Source organism: Lithobates pipiens, unplaced genomic scaffold (genome assembly GCF_037356315.1).
Source record: "Lithobates pipiens isolate NorthernLeopardFrog02 unplaced genomic scaffold, aLitPip1_a1.2 Scaffold_28, whole genome shotgun sequence".
NCBI lineage: Eukaryota > Metazoa > Chordata > Amphibia > Anura > Ranidae > Lithobates > Lithobates pipiens.
Genome location: NW_027507789.1, coordinates 128,943,643 through 128,961,938, shown reverse-complemented (window position 1 = coordinate 128,961,938; position 18,296 = coordinate 128,943,643). Strand labels below are relative to the sequence as shown.

Genomic DNA, 18,296 nt, shown 5'->3' with positions numbered 1-18,296 from the left:
TTTTCTTGACATTTTGGAGATTATACTTGGCTACTATGCTCGCAGCTGTCAATTTCCCAACATCTCCGAAGACAGTTCTGGACATTACCCTGTTTCTGATTGTTTGCCTTCCTCACCGCTACTCTTGGCAGTCATCCTGGATATTGACTGTCACGAAGTTCTACCTATGCTTTGATTTTGCTCCATGCCTAACTAAACATTTATTGGAGGACATACTGACTGTTACATCTGAACCCTTTCCAACTACGAAACTATTATGCCAACTACCCACGACCAAGGTCACCATCGACTGCCTTATCGCCCCACAAATTTGAATGTCATTTAAGATCTTGACGATCAACGCACGGGGCCTTAACCACCCGGCTAAAGGAAGATCCCTATGGAGAGAGGCTATCCAGCACAAAGCAGACATTCTAGCAGTCCAAGAGACTCACTTTAATATTGCAGCTACGCCTAGATGTTCTCACCCGAACTTCCCGCATGTGTTCCTGTCATCTGCTTCGGCGAAGAAGAGAGGAGTGATGCTCGCAGTGAGAGATACGGTGGTATTTGAACTGAAAGACTCCTTTTGCGACCCAGATGGTCGATACATTATTCTGGTTTGTACCATAAATAAGCTCCCTATCACATTATCATGTATATATGCTCCCAACTCGCATCAACTCCAATTTGTAAAACGTGTCACCAAAAAAATATCAGAGATGCGAGTTGGGAGTATATTAATTTGTGGTGACTTCAATATGGTAGTAGATGATAATCTAGACTCTTCCTCCCGCACCACAAATCGTAACCCAAATTTTCGGGACCTTCTTATCAAAGAAGATTTGTATGATGCGTGGCGCTGTTTAAATGCAAACGATAGAATGTATACTTATTACTCTCCCCGACACAACTCATATTCCAGGTTGGATATGTTCTTAGTAGATAAGTTGCTGTTGCAGAGAATCTCCCACTCTGCAATTTATGATATCACGTGGTCAGACCACGCCCCAGTGCTTCTCCAAATAGATGGTGGGAGTGCTTTTGCCGCAGCCCGGTTATGGCGTTGCAATGACTATATTATACAGGATCCTAAACTACAAAAAGACATCGCCAACCAGTTGAAAGAATTCTTTCACTTTAATACCCCCGCTGACACGAACCCCTTTACAAATTGGAATGCCCACAAGGCTTATATCCGGGGAATCCTTATCAAATTGAACACAATAGCCCACAAGGCCCGCTCGGCTAAGATTACAGAACTCACAGCCGCACTACGTAAGCTTGAAAAAGAGAACCAACTCACTCCTACAACTGCCACTGCCTCGAACCTAGCCAACACTCGCTCACAACTCAGGGAACTATTTTGCACTCAACACGACCAATATATGAACAAGCTAAAATTAAACTACTATGCTAATAACAACAAGGCAGGTAAACTTCTAGCGAATAGACTAAAACAAAGAAGATCCAAAACGGTAATCCCCCATTTGTACTACCCAGACGTATCCAAGAAAATAGAAAACCCACAGAAAATCGCTAATGCATTCGCGGACTACTACTCGTCACTATATAACTTAAGAAACGACCCCAATGTCACCCAACCTAATAGAGAGGATATAGCCAAATTTTTAGCTACTATCAATCTACCCTCACTATCAGAGTCCCAGCTTCAAACTTTGAATGACCCGTTCTCAATTCCAGAATTAGAAAAAGCCATAGCATCCCTCCCCCTTAATAAAGCTCCTGGCCCAGACGGTTTATCCAATGGATATTACAAAACCTTTATCAAGATTTTGACCCCAAACCTCATATCATTATTCAACGAAGCCAGGAAAAAAGGTTCCTTCCCACCTGAAATGTTAAAAGCTTATGTAATCACACTACCAAAACCAGGCAAAACCCCCGACACGCCTGCAAATTTCTGCCCCATCTCTCTTCTCAATGGAGATGTAAAAATTTACGCAAAGATGCTCGCTAACAGATTATATGATCTTATCCCAGACTTGGTGAAGCCAGATCAGACGGGCTTCACCAAAGGCCGTCAGGCATCAGATGCCACAAGACGCCTTTTGAATATCATTGATCAAGCTGAGACCCGGGGAACGCCTTCTCTGCTCCTGTCAGTGGACGCAGAGAAGGCGTTCGATAGGGTCCACTGGGGCTATATGGAGGCAGTCTTGCGGAAATTCGGTTTTCAAGGAGAATCTCTATCAGCTATTATGGCCCTTTATTCAAACCCAATAGCGCAGGTCTACACTTCAGGACTATTATCAAAGGAATTTAAAATAACGAATGGAACCCGCCAGGGGTGCCCATTATCGCCATCAATTTTTAATCTAATGATGGAGCCCTTGGCGGAGACCATTCGTGCCCATCCCCATATATCAGGCTTTAAGTTCAATAGGGTTAACCATGTCATAAGTCTCTTTGCGGATGACGTTATACTATTGCTCACCAACCCCTCTCTCTCACTCCAATTCGCCCACAACATTCTCAATGAATTTGGTAAACTATCTTACTATAAAGTAAATTTCAATAAGTCCCTAATATTAGATTTAGGCGTTCATCATCTTACTAAAACTAGTTTAAAATCTGCCTTCCCATATATGTGGGCAGAGAAATCTATTCCATACCTGGGGGTTCAGCTTGCGGCCAATACCTCACGGATAGCCGAGATTAATATTAAACTGTTGACTTCGGAAATTCGGAAATCACTGGACAATATGGCCAAAACTGAACTCTCCTGGGCGGGCAGAATTGCATCCTATAAAATGATCATTCTCCCCAAAATATTGTACGTGTTCAGAACACTTCCCATTCCATTTAAAGCCTCCTATTTCAACGAACTGAACAGATCCCTCAAGTTGTATATCTGGCAAGGGAAAAGAGCTCGCTGCTCACATGCTATTCTTACTAGGCATAAGAAAGGAGGGGGGATGGGGCTCCCGGATCTAAAAGATTATTACTGGGCTTCTCTTCTTGCACAGTCCAAAAGCTGGTTCCAGGAATCGTCTCCCCCATTATGGGTGAATATAGAAGCGTCTGTCAATAAGGCGTATCCTTTAAGTTTACTACTGATAGCAGATTCCTGGAAACAACTGTCGCTTACATCCCTGTCTCCAACCACTAAGGCCACACTTCTTGCGTGGAGGTACCTTATGTCCCAACCTAATCATGCAGATAAACTCACCGCCTTAAAAATTCCACTGCAGACACTAAGTATACTTCTTCCCTATAGTCATATTCACAAATGGATAGATTTAGGAATAGAAACAGTGGAGGATCTTCTTGACAATGGCACTTTGATGCCTTTTAACATTTTACAGAGTAAATATAATCTACCTACCTCTCATATTATGCTGTATAAGCAAGTCTCATCATTCTTAACTAAACATTCCATTCCGGTTATACAAATAAACACCCAGGTATGGCAGTTTCTGACGTCACAACACAGTAAACGAAGAGGCATATCTCTTATCTACAATCTATTACAATCCAAACTAGAGTTCCTCAAAACTCCAAACATACTGTCCTGGGAAAAAGATCTGGACATATCACCCGACCCCGACCATTGGCGGGTTGCCTTGCATTACAATTATAAAGCCACACACTGCATCAATCACTGGGAACTGACCCAAAAAATCCTCACTAAATGGTACAGGACACCCTTTCAATTAGCTAGAATATTCCCTACGCATTCCCAATTATGCTGGAGAAATTGTGAGTCAACCGGAACAATCCTACACATTTTCTGGCAGTGTAAAAATCTAACTAGTTTCTGGAGAAAAATATTCACGGTCTTGGCCGAAATTACCGGCATATTACAGAAACCAAACCCAGCTCTGGCCATTCTCCATTTAGGTTTACATAACTACCCTTATCAATACCGGACGGTTGTGACGCATGTTTTAACCACAGCAAAACTGATAATTGCCAGGCACTGGAAAAATATCCTCTCTCCGAATCCCTCTGAGGTAACGGCTCAAGTGAATATTAACTATCATTACGAAAGGTTATTATCAATTAGAAATAATTCTTGCTTGACTTTTGACAAAAACTGGAATTGTTGGAAGGAATGGCATGGCCGTTGATGTCCCTAAAAACATATTGTCCACGTCATTACTAGGTAGTGGAAGCAAATTGTTCGTTTAGGAAGTCAATTATTTGTTAATCATCTTATAGGCGATCTTCCAGCTGGAATGTATGTTTATTCAACCTCAAACGAGGGACCTCCTCTGGCGCAGTGTGATCCCAATTGGGGCGCTAGAGAGGTTCGGGCATGTCCCTTAGCCGTAAATTCCAGCTGGAGTGATCGCGGTACACTGTTCATTACAAACATCACATGTATGTTTCAATAATAATGTTCTCATTCGAGTTCAATATACTCTATTTTATTTCATTTTATTTTACTTTGAATGTTACAATGTATTATTCAAGTGATCTTGTTCAACACTCTACTTGTAACTGTGAAATTTAATAAAAATTATATTTAAAAAAAAAAAATATGACACACATATGACATGCATGTTGCACATATCTTACATACATGTTACACACATATGGCATGCATATGACATGCATGGTACACACATGTTACATACATGTTACACATATGACACACAATACACATATGGCATACATATCACACATATTACATACGTGTTACACACATATTACACAGATTATACATACATATGACATACATGTTGAATGCATGTTACATACATGTCATACACTTATGAAATACATGTTACACACGTTACATACATATGACACACATGACATACATGTTACGTACATGTCACATACAAACAATGAATGCAGAGCATGGAAGGTAGACTGTCGTGCCTCTTTTTAGTCCTTAGCAAAAGCACTTTCACAGGTAGCATGGCCGAGCGGTCTAAGGCGCTGGATTTAGGCTCCAGTCTCTTTGGAGGCGTGGGTTCAAACCCCACTGCTGCCAAGCTCTTTTAACAAATGCCTATCCTTGATTGCTCAAGCGTCTCTGAAGTTTCTGCTGCACTTTGCTGGCATTCCTTTGCTCAACACACTGGAATCTCAGAACAGCAGCATTAGGAAATTGCATGCTTTGGTTGAGAAGTCTTCCAAAAGGGCACACTTTTGATGAGATGACTAGTGAAATCTTGTCAACGTTACAAAACAAGTCCAACTGAACGTGATTACCTCTCCTGTAAGCTAGATTCCACATTAACACTTTAAGTGTGGACACCAAAAAACAAGCAGTACTAATGAAAAGCTGGCACACTTTTCAGCAGAGTGCCAAGTGAACTTGCCACAGAATGCTGCACCCAAAGTCCACTCTCAAGTGTAAAGTGAGCACCACCTGCTGCCTCAGAAAGAGGACTGAAACACATAAGGTGGCATCTTGGCCATCTCCGTGAAACTTCAACTACCTTTTATAATGGATAAAGTGGTGAATACTTGTAGTTTAGAGTTCTGAGGCCTCCAGCTCAAGCAATGAATGCAGAGCATGGAATGTCCCACCCGATTTTAGTCGATAACGTGTTCATTTTTATGGGTAGCATGGCCGAGCGGTCTAAGGCGGTGGATTAAGGCTCCAGTCTCTTTGGGGGCGTGGGTTCGAATCCCACTGCTGCCAAACTCCTTTTAACAAAATCCCTACCCTCTAGGGCTCAAGCTTCTCTGATCTTGCTCCTGCAATTTACTGCAGTTCCTTTCCCAACTCACTGGAATCTCAAAAAACACTTACCTCTCTGCTTTAGCAGCATTAGAAAAGCTGCAATCATTGCATGTTTTGTTTGATACATGATACATACATATAATATGCATGTTGTGCACATATTACATACATGCTACACACACTACACACATATGACATACATGTTACACACATGTGACACACGTGCTACTTACATATTACACACATAGTTCACACATATTACATACGTGTTACACACATATTACACAGATTATACATACATATGACATACATGTTGAATGCATGTTACATACATGTCATACACTTATGAAATACATGTTACACACGTTACATACATATGACACACATGACATACATGTTACGTACATGTCACATACAAACAAACAATGAATGCAGAGCATGGAATGTAGACTGTCATGCCTCTTTTTAGTCCTTAGCAAGAGCACTTTCACAGGTAGCATGGTTTGGGTTAAGGTATCCCCGCGCTGTCGTCAAGGGCCTAAACTATTTAAAAGGATAGGTTGCAGCAAACTACCGACAGGGGTATGAACCCTAACCCCCAGATAATAAAAATGAAAATCAAACAGATGGTGTTGCGCTACCTGAACTAGATATAAATATACAGAGCCTAATACTGGAAGAAATAAAATCTAGCTATAAATCAACTAGCCTATCTTAAATAAAAATTAAGGTGCCTTGTGCTATGAAAAAAAAAAAAAAAAAAAAAACAGATAGTAACCAGTGTATTATAAAACTTAAATTCCAGAAATCATGTGTTTATATATCAACATAAATAGCTCTAAGTAAAAGGGAAAAATATTCCATAAAGTGCAAATGTCTTATATTAAAACGTGCAATTCATAGTGCATGATTACAAAAAGTTGGTAAAATACAGTCTTTAGTGAAATTAAATGAAGTGCCAGTGATAATTAGTTCCGTAATCTTCTTAATAAAAAAAATTAAATATGTATATAAGACAGTCTATATATAAGCTGAAATAGGTGCTCAGTGACTTGTTCAGTGCTTCTCAAAAAGAAAAAAACAGGTGCCAGCAATCGTGTTGTAATTTCTGTGTCTCCAGTATACACGGCACACTAGGTAAAATGGCCCCTTACCTTACTGCTGTAAGGTAAACAGCAAATCAAGCAGCAAAAACAAGGGTCCAGGGATTCTATCCCAATTCCTAGCAGGTGGATATTGGTCCCCTCAGGTAGGTATTTTTCCTCTCAGATAGTTTCCATATAGATCTTTGGCTTCAGTATAACTCCCAGAGGTCTCTTCCTTGAGATTCTCCTTCTTAGGATAATGTAGTCTCATGCATTCCCTTCTGTCTTGGGCAGGACCAAATGAGAAATTATGGAAAGCAATCCTCCCATATGTTGAATTAAGGAGTGATCTCTTCCTAGTGGAGCGCAGTGGAGGAGTGACTATCTATAGGGGCCATTTCACAGGTAGCATGACCGAGCGGTCTAAGGCGCTGGATTTAGGCTCCAGTCTCTTTGGAGGCGTGGGTTCAAATCCCACTGCTGCCAAGCTCTTTTAACAAATGCCTATCCTTGATTGCTCAAGCGTCTCTGAAGTTTCTGCTGCACTTTGCTGGCATTCCTTGCTCAACACACTGGAATCTCAGAACAGCAGCATTAGGAAATTGCATGCTTTGGTTGAGAAGTCTTCCAAAAGGGCACACTTTTGATGAGATGACTAGTGAAATCTTGTCAACGTTACAAAACAAGTCCAACTGAACGTGATTACCTCTCCTGTAAGCTAGATTCCACATTAACACTTTAAGTGTGGACACCAAAAAAAAAGCAGTACTAATGAAAAGCTGGCACACTTTTCAGCAGAGTGCCAAGTGAACTTGCCACAGAATGCTGCACCCAAAGTCCACTCTCAAGTGTAAAGTGACCACCACCTGCTGCCTCAGAAAGAGGACTGAAACACATAAGGTGGCATCTTGGCCATCTCCGTGAAACTTTAACTACCTTTTATAATGGATAAAGTGGTGAATACTTGTAGTTTAGAGTTCTGAGGCCTCCAGCTCAAGCAATGAATGCAGAGCATGGAATGTCCCACCCGATTTTAGTCGATAACGTGTTCATTTTTATGGGTAGCATGGCCGAGCGGTCTAAGGCGCTGGATTAAGGCTCCAGTCTCTTTGGGGGCGTGGGTTCGAATCCCACTGCTGCCAAACTCCTTTTAACAAAACCCCTACCCTCTAGGGCTCAAGCTTCTCTGATCTTGCTCCTGCAATTTACTGCAGTTCCTTTCCCAACTCACTGGAATCTCAAAAAACACTTACCTCTCTGCTTTAGCAGCATTAGAAAAGCTGCAATCATTGCATGTTTTGTTTGATACATGATACATACATATAATATGCATGTTGTGCACATATTACATACATGCTACACACACTACACACATATGACATACATGTTACACACATGTGACACACGTGCTACTTACATATTACACACATAGTTCACACATATTACACAAATGTTACATACATATGATATACATGTTGCATGCATGTTACATACATGTCACACTCATGTTACACACCATTTAGACACAATTTTACACACATGTCACATGCATGTTACACATATTACACACATATAACATACATGTCATACACATCACATACATGCTACACACATATGCCATGCATGTCACACACATGTTACATGAATATGACACACATATGACATGCATGTTGCACATATCTTACATACATGTTACACACATATGGCATGCATATGACATGCATGGTACACACATGTTACATACATGTTACACATATGACACACAATACACATATGGCATACATATCACACATATTACATACGTGTTACACACATATTACACAGATTATACATACATATGACATACATGTTGAATGCATGTTACATACATGTCATACACTTATGAAATACATGTTACACACGTTACATACATATGACACACATGACATACATGTTACGTACATGTCACATACAAACAATGAATGCAGAGCATGGAATGTAGACTGTCATGCCTCTTTTTAGTCCTTAGCAAGAGCACTTTCACAGGTAGCATGGCCGAGCGGTCTAAGGCGCTGGATTTAGGCTCCAGTCTCTTTGGAGGCGTGGGTTCAAATCCCACTGCTGCCAAGCTCTTTTAACAAATGCCTATCCTTGATTGCTCAAGCGTCTCTGAAGTTTCTGCTGCACTTTGCTGGCATTCCTTGCTCAACACACTGGAATCTCAGAACAGCAGCATTAGGAAATTGCATGCTTTGGTTGAGAAGTCTTCCAAAAGGGCACACTTCTGATGAGATGACTAGTGAAATCTTGTCAACGTTACAAAACAAGTCCAACTGAACGTGATTACCTCTCCTGTAAGCTAGATTCCACATTAACACTTTAAGTGTGGACACCAAAAAACAAGCAGTACTAATGAAAAGCTGGCACACTTTTCAGCAGAGTGCCAAGTGAACTTGCCACAGAATGCTGCACCCAAAGTCCACTCTCAAGTGTAAAGTGACCACCACCTGCTGCCTCAGAAAGAGGACTGAAACACATAAGGTGGCATCTTGGCCATCTCCGTGAAACTTTAACTACCTTTTATAATGGATAAAGTGGTGAATACTTGTAGTTTAGAGTTCTGAGGCCTCCAGCTCAAGCAATGAATGCAGAGCATGGAATGTCCCACCCCATTTTAGTCGATAACGTGTTCATTTTTATGGGTAGCATGGCCGAGCGGTCTAAGGCGCTGGATTAAATCCCACTGCTGCCAAGCTCTTTTAACAAATGCCTATCCTTGATTGCTCAAGCGTCTCTGAAGTTTCTGCTGCACTTTGCTGGCATTCCTTTGCTCAACACACTGGAATCTCAGAACAGCAGCATTAGGAAATTGCATGCTTTGGTTGAGAAGTCTTCCAAAAGGGCACACTTTTGATGAGATGACTAGTGAAATCTTGTCAACGTTACAAAACAAGTCCAACTGAACGTGATTACCTCTCCTGTAAGCTAGATTCCACATTAACACTTTAAGTGTGGACACCAAAAAACAAGCAGTACTAATGAAAAGCTGGCACACTTTTCAGCAGAGTGCCAAGTGAACTTGCCACAGAATGCTGCACCCAAAGTCCACTCTCAAGTGTAAAGTGACCACCACCTGCTGCCTCAGAAAGAGGACTGAAACACATAAGGTGGCATCTTGGCCATCTCCGTGAAACTTTAACTACCTTTTATAATGGATAAAGTGGTGAATACTTGTAGTTTAGAGTTCTGAGGCCTCCAGCTCAAGCAATGAATGCAGAGCATGGAATGTCCCACCCGATTTTAGTCGATAACGTGTTCATTTTTATGGGTAGCATGGCCGAGCGGTCTAAGGCGCTGGATTAAGGCTCCAGTCTCTTTGGGGGCGTGGGTTCGAATCCCACTGCTGCCAAACTCCTTTTAACAAAATCCCTACCCTCTAGGGCTCAAGCTTCTCTGATCTTGCTCCTGCAATTTACTGCAGTTCCTTTCCCAACTCACGGGAATCTCAAAAAACACTTACCTCTCTGCTTTAGCAGCATTAGAAAAGCTGCAATCATTGCATGTTTTGTTTGATACATGATACATACATATAATATGCATGTTGTGCACATATTACATACATGCTACACACACTACACACACATGACATACATGTTACACACATGTGACACACGTGCTACTTACATATTACACACATAGTTCACACATATTACACAAATGTTACATACATATGATATACATGTTGCATGCATGTTACATACATGTCACACTCATGTTACACACCATTTAGACACAATTTTACACACATGTCACATGCATGTTACACATATTACACACATATAACATACATGTCATACACATCACATACATGCTACACACATATGCCATGCATGTCACACACATGTTACATGAATATGACACACATATGACATGCATGTTGCACATATCTTACATACATGTTACACACATATGGCATGCATATGACATGCATGGTACACACATGTTACATACATGTTACACATATGACACACAATACACATATGGCATACATATCACACATATTACATACGTGTTACACACATATTACACAGATTATACATACATATGACATACATGTTGAATGCATGTTACATACATGTCATACACTTATGAAATACATGTTACACACGTTACATACATATGACACACATGACATACATGTTACGTACATGTCACATACAAACAATGAATGAAGAGCATGGAATGTAGACTGTCGTGCCTCTTTTTAGTCCTTAGCAAGAGCACTTTCACAGGTAGCATGGCCGAGCGGTCTAAGGCGCTGGATTTAGGCTCCAGTCTCTTTGGAGGCGTGGGTTCAAATCCCACTGCTGCCAAGCTCTTTTAACAAATGCCTATCCTTGATTGCTCAAGCGTCTCTAAAGTTTCTCCTGCACTTTGCTGGCATTCCTTTGCTCAACACACTGGAATCTCAGAACAGCAGCATTAGGAAATTGCATGCTTTGGTTGAGAAGTCTTCCAAAAGGGCACACTTTTGATGAGATGACTAGTGAAATCTTGTCAACGTTACAAAACAAGTCCAACTGAACGTGATTACCTCTCCTGTAAGCTAGATTCCACATTAACACTTTAAGTGTGGACACCAAAAAACAAGCAGTACTAATGAAAAGCTGGCACACTTTTCAGCAGAGTGCCAAGTGAACTTGCCACAGAATGCTGCACCCAAAGTCCACTCTCAAGTGTAAAGTGACCACCACCTGCTGCCTCAGAAAGAGGACTGAAACACATAAGGTGGCATCTTGGCCATCTCCGTGAAACTTCAACTACCTTTTATAATGGATAAAGTGGTGAATACTTGTAGTTTAGAGTTCTGAGGCCTCCAGCTCAAGCAATGAATGCAGAGCATGGAATGTCCCACCCGATTTTAGTCAATAACGTGTTCATTTTTTATGGGTAGCATGGCCGAGCGGTCTAAGGCGCTGGATTAAGGCTCCAGTCTCTTTGGGGGCATGGGTTCGAATCCCACTGCTGCCAAACTCCTTTTAACAAAATCCCTACCCTCTAGGGCTCAAGCTTCTCTGATCTTGCTCCTGCAATTTACTGCAGTTCCTTTCCCAACTCACTGGAATCTCAAAAAACACTTACCTCTCTGCTTTAGCAGCATTAGAAAAGCTGCAATCATTGCATGTTTTGTTTGATACATGATACATACATATAATATGCATGTTGTGCACATATTACATACATGCCACACACACTACACACATATGACATACATGTTACACACATGTGACACACGTTCTACTTACATATTACACACATAGTTCACACATATTACACAAATGTTACATACATATGATATACAGGTTGCATGCATGTTACATACATGTCACACTCATGTTACACACCATTTAGACACAATTTTACACACATGTCACATGCATGTTACACATATTACACACATATAACATACATTTCATACACATCACATACATGCTACACACATATGCCATGCATGTCACACACATGTTACATGAATATGACACACATATGACATGCATGTTGCACATATCTTACATACATGTTACACACATATGGCATGCATATGACATGCATGGTACACACATGTTACATACATGTTACACATATGACACACAATACACATATGGCATACATATCACACATATTACATACATGTTACACACATATTACACAGATTATACATACATATGACATACATGTTGAATGCATGTTACATACATGTCATACACTTATGAAATACATGTTACACACGTTACATACATATGACACACATGACATACATGTTACGTACATGTCACATACAAACAATGAATGCAGAGCATGGAATGTAGACTGTCATGCCTCTTTTTAGTCCTTAGCAAGAGCACTTTCACAGGTAGCATGGCCGAGCGGTCTAAGGCGCTGGATTTAGGCTCCAGTCTCTTTGGAGGCGTGGGTTCAAATCCCACTGCTGCCAAGCTCTTTTAACAAATGCCTATCCTTGATTGCTCAAGCGTCTCTGAAGTTTCTGCTGCAATTTGCTGGCATTCCTTGCTCAACACACTGGAATCTCAGAACAGCAGCATTAGGAAATTGCATGCTTTGGTTGAGAAGTCTTCCAAAAGGGCACACTTCTGATGAGATGACTAGTGAAATCTTGTCAACGTTACAAAACAAGTCCAACTGAACGTGATTACCTCTCCTGTAAGCTAGATTCCACATTAACACTTTAAGTGTGGACACCAAAAAACAAGCAGTACTAATGAAAAGCTGGCACACTTTTCAGCAGAGTGCCAAGTGAACTTGCCACAGAATGCTGCACCCAAAGTCCACTCTCAAGTGTAAAGTGACCACCACCTGCTGCCTCAGAAAGAGGACTGAAACACATAAGGTGGCATCTTGGCCATCTCCGTGAAACTTTAACTACCTTTTATAATGGATAAAGTGGTGAATACTTGTAGTTTAGAGTTCTGAGGCCTCCAGCTCAAGCAATGAATGCAGAGCATGGAATGTCCCACCCGATTTTAGTCGATAACGTGTTCATTTTTATGGGTAGCATGGCCGAGCGGTCTAAGGCGCTGGATTAAGGCTCCAGTCTCTTTGGGGGCGTGGGTTCGAATCCCACTGCTGCCAAACTCCTTTTAACAAAATCCCTACCCTCTAGGGCTCAAGCTTCTCTGATCTTGCTCCTGCAATTTACTGCAGTTCCTTTCCCAACTCACTGGAATCTCAAAAAACACTTACCTCTCTGCTTTAGCAGCATTAGAAAAGCTGCAATCATTGCATGTTTTGTTTGATACATGATACATACATATAATATGCATGTTGTGCACATATTACATACATGCTACACACACTACACACATATGACATACATGTTACACACATGTGACACACGTGCTACTTACATATTACACACATAGTTCACACATATTATACAAATGTTACATACATATGATATACATGTTGCATGCATGTTACATACATGTCACACTCATGTTGCACACCATTTAGACACCATTTTACACACATGTCACATGCATGTTACACATATTACACACATATAACATACATGTCATACACATCACATACATGCTACACACATATGCCATGCATGTCACACACATGTTACATTAATATGACACACATATGACATGCATGTTGCACATATCTTACATACATGTTACACACATATGGCATGCATATGACATGCATGGTACACACATGTTACATACATATTACACATATGACACACAATACACATATGGCATACATATCACACATATTACATACGTGTTACACACATATTACACAGATGATACATACATATGACATACATGTTGAATGCATGTTACATACATGTCATACACTTATGAAATACATGTTACACACGTTACATACATATGACACACATGACATACATGTTACGTACATGTCACATACAAACAATGAATGCAGAGCATGGAATGTAGACTGTCATGCCTCTTTTTAGTCCTTAGCAAGAGCACTTTCACGGGTAGCATGGCCGAGCGGTCTAAGACGCTGGATTTAGGCTCCAGTCTCTTTGGAGGCGTGGGTTCAAATACCACTGCTGCCAAGCTCTTTTAACAAATGCCTATCCTTGATTGCTCAAGCGTCTCTGAAGTTTCTGCTGCACTTTGCTGGCATTCCTTGCTCAACACACTGGAATCTCAGAACAGCAGCATTAGGAAATTGCATGCTTTGGTTGAGAAGTCTTCCAAAAGGGCACACTTCTGATGAGATGACTAGTGAAATCTTGTCAACGTTACAAAACAAGTCCAACTGAACGTGATTACCTCTCCTGTAAGCTAGATTCCACATTAACACTTTAAGTGTGGACACCAAAAAACAAGCAGTACTAATGAAAAGCTGGCACACTTTTCAGCAGAGTGCCAAGTGAACTTGCCACAGAATGCTGCACCCAAAGTCCACTCTCAAGTGTAAAGTGACCACCACCTGCTGCCTCAGAAAGAGGACTGAAACACATAAGGTGGCATCTTGGCCATCTCCGTGAAACTTTAACTACCTTTTATAATGGATAAAGTGGTGAATACTTGTAGTTTAGAGTTCTGAGGCCTCCAGCTCAAGCAATGAATGCAGAGCATGGAATGTCCCACCCGATTTTAGTCGATAACGTGTTCATTTTTATGGGTAGCATGGCCGAGCGGTCTAAGGCGCTGGATTAAGGCTCCAGTCTCTTTGGGGGCGTGGGTTCGAATCCCACTGCTGCCAAACTCCTTTTAACAAAATCCCTACCCTCTAGGGCTCAAGCTTCTCTGATCTTGCTCCTGCAATTTACTGCAGTTCCTTTCCCAACTCACTGGAATCTCAAAAAACACTTACCTCTCTGCTTTAGCAGCATTAGAAAAGCTGCAATCATTGCATGTTTTGTTTGATACATGATACATACATATAATATGCATGTTGTGCACATATTACATACATGCTACACACACTACACACATATGACATACATGTTACACACATGTGACACACGTGCTACTTACATATTACACACATAGTTCACACATATTATACAAATGTTACATACATATGATATACATGTTGCATGCATGTTACATACATGTCACACTCATGTTGCACACCATTTAGACACCATTTTACACACATGTCACATGCATGTTACACATATTACACACATATAACATACATGTCATACACATCACATACATGCTACACACATATGCCATGCATGTCACACACATGTTACATTAATATGACACACATATGACATGCATGTTGCACATATCTTACATACATGTTACACACATATGGCATGCATATGACATGCATGGTACACACATGTTACATACATATTACACATATGACACACAATACACATATGGCATACATATCACACATATTACATACGTGTTACACACATATTACACAGATGATACATACATATGACATACATGTTGAATGCATGTTACATACATGTCATACACTTATGAAATACATGTTACACACGTTACATACATATGACACACATGACATACATGTTACGTACATGTCACATACAAACAATGAATGCAGAGCATGGAATGTAGACTGTCATGCCTCTTTTTAGTCCTTAGCAAGAGCACTTTCACGGGTAGCATGGCCGAGCGGTCTAAGGCGCTGGATTTAGGCTCCAGTCTCTTTGGAGGCGTGGGTTCAAATACCACTGCTGCCAAGCTCTTTTAACAAATGCCTATCCTTGATTGCTCAAGCGTCTCTGAAGTTTCTGCTGCACTTTGCTGGCATTCCTTGCTCAACACACTGGAATCTCAGAACAGCAGCATTAGGAAATTGCATGCTTTGGTTGAGAAGTCTTCCAAAAGGGCACACTTCTGATGAGATGACTAGTGAAATCTTGTCAACGTTACAAAACAAGTCCAACTGAACGTGATTACCTCTCCTGTAAGCTAGATTCCACATTAACACTTTAAGTGTGGACACCAAAAAACAAGCAGTACTAATGAAAAGCTGGCACACTTTTCAGCAGAGTGCCAAGTGAACTTGCCACAGAATGCTGCACCCAAAGTCCACTCTCAAGTGTAAAGTGACCACCACCTGCTGCCTCAGAAAGAGGACTGAAACACATAAGGTGGCATCTTGGCCATCTCCGTGAAACTTTAACTACCTTTTATAATGGATAAAGTGGTGAATACTTGTAGTTTAGAGTTCTGAGGCCTCCAGCTCAAGCAATGAATGCAGAGCATGGAATGTCCCACCCCATTTCAGTCGATAACGTGTTCATTTTTATGGGTAGCATGGCCGAGCGGTCTAAGGCGCTGGATTAAATCCCACTGCTGCCAAGCTCTTTTAACAAATGCCTATCCTTGATTGCTCAAGCGTCTCTGAAGTTTCTGCTGCACTTTGCTGGCATTCCTTTGCTCAACACACTGGAATCTCAGAACAGCAGCATTAGGAAATTGCATGCTTTGGTTGAGAAGTCTTCCAAAAGGGCACACTTTTGATGAGATGACTAGTGAAATCTTGTCAACGTTACAAAACAAGTCCAACTGAACGTGATTACCTCTCCTGTAAGCTAGATTCCACATTAACACTTTAAGTGTGGACACCAAAAAACAAGCAGTACTAATGAAAAGCTGGCACACTTTTCAGCAGAGTGCCAAGTGAACTTGCCACAGAATGCTGCACCCAAAGTCCACTCTCAAGTGTAAAGTGACCACCACCTGCTGCCTCAGAAAGAGGACTGAAACACATAAGGTGGCATCTTGGCCATCTCCGTGAAACTTTAACTACCTTTTATAATGGATAAAGTGGTGAATACTTGTAGTTTAGAGTTCTGAGGCCTCCAGCTCAAGCAATGAATGCAGAGCATGGAATGTCCCACCCGATTTTAGTCGATAACGTGTTCATTTTTATGGGTAGCATGGCCGAGCGGTCTAAGGCGCTGGATTAAGGCTCCAGTCTCTTTGGGGGCGTGGGTTCGAATCCCACTGCTGCCAAACTCCTTTTAACAAAATCCCTACCCTCTAGGGCTCAAGCTTCTCTGATCTTGCTCCTGCAATTTACTGCAGTTCCTTTCCCAACTCACTGGAATCTCAAAAAACACTTACCTCTCTGCTTTAGCAGCATTAGAAAAGCTGCAATCATTGCATGTTTTGTTTGATACATGATACATACATATAATATGCATGTTGTGCACATATTACATACATGCTACACACACTACACACATATGACATACATGTTACACACATGTGACACACGTGCTACTTACATATTACACACATAGTTCACACATATTACACAAATGTTACATACATATGATATACATGTTGCATGCATGTTACATACATGTCACACTCATGTTACACACCATTTAGACACAATTTTACACACATGTCACATGCATGTTACACATATTACACACATATAACATACATATCATACACATCACATACATGCTACACACATATGCCATGCATGTCACACACATGTTACATTAATATGACACACATATGACATGCATGGTACACACATGTTACATACATGTTACACATATGACACACAATACACATATGGCATACATATCACACATATTACATACGTGTTACACACATATTACACAGATTATACATACATATGACATACATGTTGAATGCATGTTACATACATGTCATACACTTATGAAATACATGTTACACACGTTACATACATATGACACACATGACATACATGTTACGTACATGTCACATACAAACAATGAATGCAGAGCATGGAATGTAGACTGTCATGCCTCTTTTTAGTCCTTAGCAAGATCACTTTCACAGGTAGCCTGGCCGAGCGGTCTAAGGCGCTAGATTTAGGCTCCAGTCTCTTTGGAGGTGTGGGTTCAAATCCCACTGCTGCCAAGCTCTTTTAACAAATGCCTATCCTTGATTGCTCAAGCGTCTCTGAAGTTTCTGCTGCACTTTGCTGGCATTCCTTGCTCAACACACTGGAATCTCAGAACAGCAGCATTAGGAAATTGCATGCTTTGGTTGAGAAGTCTTCCAAAAGGGCACACTTCTGAT

At 40.9% G+C, this 18,296-nt stretch overlaps 10 non-coding genes across 10 annotated transcripts; all 10 read left to right on the top strand.

Annotated features, from left to right (window-relative positions):
• The first annotated feature begins 4,863 nt into the window (after positions 1-4,863).
• TRNAL-UAG (transfer RNA leucine (anticodon UAG)) lies at positions 4,864-4,945 on the top strand. Its single transcript has one exon. It is a non-coding gene; the product is annotated as a tRNA-Leu (tRNA).
• A 2,844-nt stretch (positions 4,946-7,789) lies between these two features.
• TRNAL-AAG (transfer RNA leucine (anticodon AAG)) lies at positions 7,790-7,871 on the top strand. The gene has a single exon. It is a non-coding gene; the product is annotated as a tRNA-Leu (tRNA).
• Positions 7,872-8,753: 882 nt separating this feature from the next.
• Positions 8,754-8,835, top strand: TRNAL-UAG (transfer RNA leucine (anticodon UAG)). The gene has a single exon. It is a non-coding gene; the product is annotated as a tRNA-Leu (tRNA).
• Positions 8,836-10,035: 1,200 nt separating this feature from the next.
• TRNAL-AAG (transfer RNA leucine (anticodon AAG)) lies at positions 10,036-10,117 on the top strand. Its single transcript has one exon. It is a non-coding gene; the product is annotated as a tRNA-Leu (tRNA).
• Positions 10,118-10,999: 882 nt separating this feature from the next.
• TRNAL-UAG (transfer RNA leucine (anticodon UAG)) lies at positions 11,000-11,081 on the top strand. Its single transcript has one exon. It is a non-coding gene; the product is annotated as a tRNA-Leu (tRNA).
• Positions 11,082-11,657: 576 nt separating this feature from the next.
• TRNAL-AAG (transfer RNA leucine (anticodon AAG)) lies at positions 11,658-11,739 on the top strand. The gene has a single exon. It is a non-coding gene; the product is annotated as a tRNA-Leu (tRNA).
• An 882-nt stretch (positions 11,740-12,621) lies between these two features.
• On the top strand, positions 12,622-12,703 carry TRNAL-UAG (transfer RNA leucine (anticodon UAG)). Its single transcript has one exon. It is a non-coding gene; the product is annotated as a tRNA-Leu (tRNA).
• Positions 12,704-13,277: 574 nt separating this feature from the next.
• On the top strand, positions 13,278-13,359 carry TRNAL-AAG (transfer RNA leucine (anticodon AAG)). Its single transcript has one exon. It is a non-coding gene; the product is annotated as a tRNA-Leu (tRNA).
• Positions 13,360-14,897: 1,538 nt separating this feature from the next.
• TRNAL-AAG (transfer RNA leucine (anticodon AAG)) lies at positions 14,898-14,979 on the top strand. Its single transcript has one exon. It is a non-coding gene; the product is annotated as a tRNA-Leu (tRNA).
• A 2,164-nt stretch (positions 14,980-17,143) lies between these two features.
• On the top strand, positions 17,144-17,225 carry TRNAL-AAG (transfer RNA leucine (anticodon AAG)). Its single transcript has one exon. It is a non-coding gene; the product is annotated as a tRNA-Leu (tRNA).
• The last annotated feature ends 1,071 nt before the right edge of the window (positions 17,226-18,296 follow it).